The following is a 5,188-nucleotide window of genomic DNA, read 5'->3' as shown; positions in this document are numbered from 1 at the left end:
CTATATGTCCATTTTTGCTGCACGGATAAGGTCCCAGTAGGTCAATGTATAGTCTTTGAAAGGGTCGGCATGTGGGGTTATGAGTACCCATTAGAGGACGAAGCGTGCTGTTTGGGGCTTTGTTCTCTTTACAGATTTCACACTTGCGTATGTATTCACGCACATCTTTGGCTAAGCCAGGCCAAAATAGATGTCGACGCAACTTCTCAATGGTCTTTTGCATTCCTGCATGCGAAGACGTACGACTGTCATGAGCTTGTTTAAGGACATCGCTCCTAACCCTTTCGGGAACCCACAATTTCCAAGCGTTTTTTTCTTGTATATTGTCTCCCACTCCGTGTTCTGTACGAATATACAAGAATTGGTCAATCAGTTTAACATCGGGGAACTTCCCTTGGTTTTGTCTAAACTTTTCTTTAAGTGCGCCATACGAATCGTCAGCAAATGCATCCGATTCAAGATCAATAACAGGTCCCATCTCCAACTCTGAAATTTCGTTTTCTTCAAGCCGAGACAAGGCGTCAGGAACAACGTGTTCTTTACCTTTGCGATGCGATATTGAAAATTTGAACTGCTGTAATCGAAAAATCCACCGAGCAAGTCTGCCAGAAACGTTCTGCTGCCGCATTAGCCATATTAAACTGGAATGATCGGTCACTACCTCGAATTCTTGAAGCTCCAAGCAGCATCGAAATTTTTCTGTCGCTAGTATTACGGCCAAGCACTCCCGTTCCGTGACACTATAGTTGCGTTGGGTACGACTCAATTTTTTCGACATGAATGCAATCGGTTTTTCTTCGTTCTCCTCAGATAATTGCGCTAGAACGGCGCTGATGCCAATATCACTAGCGTCACAATGCAAAAAAAAATTTTTCTTGAAATCTGGATTGGTTAACACTGGGGCAGAAGTTAAAATCTTTTTTAGCTGGTCTATGGCCTGTTGAGCTTCCAGTGTCCATGTAAATTTCCTTTTTTTAGAAAGCACTTCTGTGATGGGATAAGTGAGGTCGGCGAAGTTGTTAATAAAGTGGCGATACCATCCACAGACTCCGAGGAATCCTCGTACCTGTTTCAGATTTTTAGGCGGTGGCCAATTCAAAATACATGACACTTTATTAGGGTCTGCACAAATACCTCCACTACCGATAACATAGCCTAAGTAATTAATACTTATTACACAAAACTGGCTTTTTGTAAGATTGAGAGTTAGGTTGGCCCTCCGGAATTGTTCAGCAAGTCGAACTAAGGCCGCGAGATGGGAAGAGAAATCTTCAGACACAATGCAGAGATCGTCCAAATACACAAATACACAGTGTCGAAGATCAGGCGGTATGATATTATCCATGAGGCGACACATGGTGGACGGCGCGTTGCAAAGGCCAAACGGCATAACCTTAAACTGATAAAGTGGACGGCCGAGGATCGTAAAAGCGGTTAACGGCTTCGATTCGGAACTTAGTTCAATTTGCCAGTATGCATCTTTTAAGTCAAGTTTCGAAATTATGTTTGCTTTTGGCAACCTTGAGAAAATACCGTCTATGCTGGGTAAGGGGTAAGCATCCTTTTTTGTAGCATCGTTAAGTTTATGAGCATCCAGACAAAGGCGAACTTTGTTGGGTTTAAGAACAAGCCGCATGGGGGAGCTCCAAGCGCTTTCCGATGGCTCAATCACATCAAGCTCCAGCATGCGATCAATTTCCTGGTAAAGGAGTTTTTCCACAGCCGGACTCACGGGGTAAAATCGCTGTTTGATAGGTTTAGTATGCCCTACATCGATGTGGTGTTGTATCAATTTAGTACGACCTAGACCTACAGTGGTACTGGGAAACATCTGCTTCACTACTTCTAGTTGTTGAATCTGGGGTTGGCTCAGCGGGTATGTATTAACCTCGGAGGATTTTGTCTGATCGGAATTTTGCTCTAGCGAATAAATGATATTTGGCGCAAGACCAAAAGTTCTCCAAAAGCCGTGACCTAAAATAAGTTTCTGCTTGATAGAGGGGATAATGTATAATTTCATGGGCGTTTTCTGTGACTTATACGTCATTATGACCTCAAGGACACCTACAATATGTTGATTTTCCCCATCTGCGGTTTTAGCATTGTGCCTTTAGAGCCTTAAATTCGGTAAAATCCGTGAAGTCTTCGGATGCGAGCGACGAGCCAATGCAGCTAATATTTGCTCCTGTGTCTAACAGACCCTGTTCGGTGAACTTCAGAAAGGACACTTCGGCATAGCTACGCATATCGCTTGGGTTACTAAAGATCGTTGAAACGAGCAGTTTTTTTGTTTTTTTGACATTTTCATAAAATAATCGAAGTCTTAGACTACGTTTACTCAATCTGGGATTGATTTCGCTAAATATTCGGTTCCTTACTTCTTTATAGTTATGTAGCCGTTCATCATAAGGACGAAAGCGAAGTGGGAGAGACTGATGGACGACCACCTGTTTTGACTCAGAGTCCGGTGGCGGTGTGTTCTGGGTTACATTATAGGCGGCTTGGCTTATGCTTTCGGCGGCATCCGGCTGGAGGCGGATGCACCCGAACGACGGTTTTCCGATTGTTTCCGAATGCAAGTTTGGCATTGTGGCTTATAAATATTAAGAGCGCCACATCCATAGCAAAAAATACACGATCAGCTAAACAATTCTCCCAGAGATGACCGACCTCATCGCAGTTTCAGCATTTAAGCTTCGCTTGCGGGCTGTGAAGCGCGGCTAGCTCTACTTCCGCTTGTCTATCTTCCGCAAGGTCGGAGCAAGCTTCGTCAAGGGCATATACTTGGCGACGGTTAGCAATTGGCTTCGATTTATTGAAGCTCTCCGCGCGGCAACTGAGTTCTTGGGTCAAGTTTTCACCCATTTTCACCAAACGACGTAAATGACCAACTGTATGTACAGGCTGATATAAATGCTTTTGACGGGTTTCCTGCAATAAATTATTTTTCAGGATTTCGAGAAGTTCTTCTTCCTCAACTTTGACGGAATATTTATCCACCAAAGAAGCAACAGCATCATAAAAGGTTGAAAAGGATTCATCGGGCTTTTGTTTACGTGATCTGATCATCTCTCTACTCATAAAGTCTGAGCGGTAGTCTTTGTAGTGCTGCCTAAGCGAGGCACAAATGTCCGAACAAACGATGCGATCCACTTGCTTGTGATATCCCCAATACCACTCTCGTGCTTTCCCTACAAACAATAGTTGGATGTGCTTGCACATGCCAGTAAAGTAGCTATCTAGTGTTTCGTCTGTGAGAGACTTGACCCTATAAATAAATTCTTCGACTCCTAAACCATCAGCAGACCCGTCAAATTGGAGATTCCACTTTTGCATGGTGTTGGCAGTCTTCTGAGTATAGATGGAGGATACCATCGGCGACGGAGTTTCGTGTATTGCGGCTAATACGCCTTGTGCATTGCTAGGACTAGAGCTAGGACGGGGATTGGGGCCGGAGCTCATATTCAAAGAGGACATAATTCGGGTCACTGTTTGTTCTATCATATCTTGTATACGGGTATAATCTACTTGGTTATCTCGACGGGTATTTCCGGTACGATTTGATCTACCTCTTCTTCTACCACCGGTCTGTCTGTCAGGTGGGGCTTCGGCTTGGTTAGTGCTATGGCTAGCATCCAGTGCGGACGACTGCATAGCGCTGGCATCCGAATTGCGTTGCTATTGTACATCGGCAGACTGTGACGCTTCGGCTTGGTTTAACGCCTTCGTCAAATTTCGAGTCATTATTCTTGGACCACCTGGACCGACCGAGGGTGCATTTTGCTTTGCCCGAGGGGAGCAGTTTCCAACAACAACTTTAAGTTCTTGATGATTGATTACTTGATTACAAATATAACATAGGTTGTGGTCTTCCAACCAACCTTCTAAACAAAGTTTATGAAAAACATGTCTACAATTTAATAAAAAGCATGGATGTGTGTTGTTTATTTCCTGTCTGCATATAGCGCACTGATTTTCAGCGGTAATATTTAACGCCTGCATCTGTTGGGGACTATGTTCTATAGGCATGCTATTTGCTTATAATCTCTTTCTGGTTTCGACATACCTTGACGACAACAACGAAAGTAGGGTATCGATCCAATAAGACACAATCTGCATAAGGGAAGTAGGTATTTATAAGATGGGCTATTGAAACTAAACACAAGGAAGGTACTAAGTCAATCGGCTGCTGACGATTTATAACTTTTGCGGCTCGGCAAGGGTACGCAGTCGCAGCATACTCCCAAGTTCCAGACAACCGCTTGAGCTAGCCATCGCAACAATCAATATCCATAGCAATCCGATCCATATTTATGACATATGGGGTATTTCCCAAACTCGACTAGCTAAGCAAAGAAAAATATATTCTAGTGGCAATCAGTACTGGTATCCGATCTCAGCCAAATACGCAATATTCTGTAATTGTTTTGAACAGTATTTCTAAGCCTGGTCTTAATCCGAGTCATGATCTTTCCCCAAGCACAAAAAAACAAAGGAGCAAGAATGATTTGAGTTTAAATATTGCTTATAGCGGATGTTAAAATGCTATATTTTATCCTTGGTTCCATGGAGTGGTAGGGTAGTCCGACAAGTTCCTCGGCATGGTATCCATGCTGAATCACCAGCGTCGTAGGCTTATCAAACATAACTATATCCTCCCGCCTTACCACAAGCGGAAGTTAGACTAAACCAATCTAAACAACGTCAGAAAGTGGGATACGGGAACGAAGCAAAGGAAAAATTATTAAAAATCTCAAAAACAAAAAAAAATGTATTGGACAGCTAACGATCAACACTATGAAAACTTTTTTTGTATCCTATAATACGCTAATGAGCTAGTAGCCATATGCACAACTCAAGGCGATAAAAAGAGCACAAATATCGACTGTTGAATATCAACCGAAAGCCGCCCACGTTGGGCGCCATTAAATTATGTAAAGAATTACGGAGGGGTGTGGGTGGTACTAAAAACACGGATATGCTTTGGAGAGGTTAGTCAGGTCTCGACCTCTCATCCTCACCGGTACTCAGTTGAAGGACCACGGCAGGCGGAATCCTCTCGTGCCTTAGCTCTGGCGGCATGGGGTGGGTTTTTTGCGATGCTTCAACCGGAAACACATAAACTTAATTTTAAAGGATTCCTATCTGAAACTAATGGGGAGCCAAACTCCACGAACTCAATAAAAAC

The sequence above is a fragment of the Rhagoletis pomonella genome, unplaced genomic scaffold (genome assembly GCF_013731165.1).
Source record: "Rhagoletis pomonella isolate Grant_MI unplaced genomic scaffold, Rhpom_1.0 Rhpom_scaffold_00483, whole genome shotgun sequence".
Lineage (NCBI taxonomy): Eukaryota > Metazoa > Arthropoda > Insecta > Diptera > Tephritidae > Rhagoletis > Rhagoletis pomonella.
The sequence above is the reverse complement of the archived record's forward strand: the minus strand, read 5'-3'. Positions refer to the sequence as shown.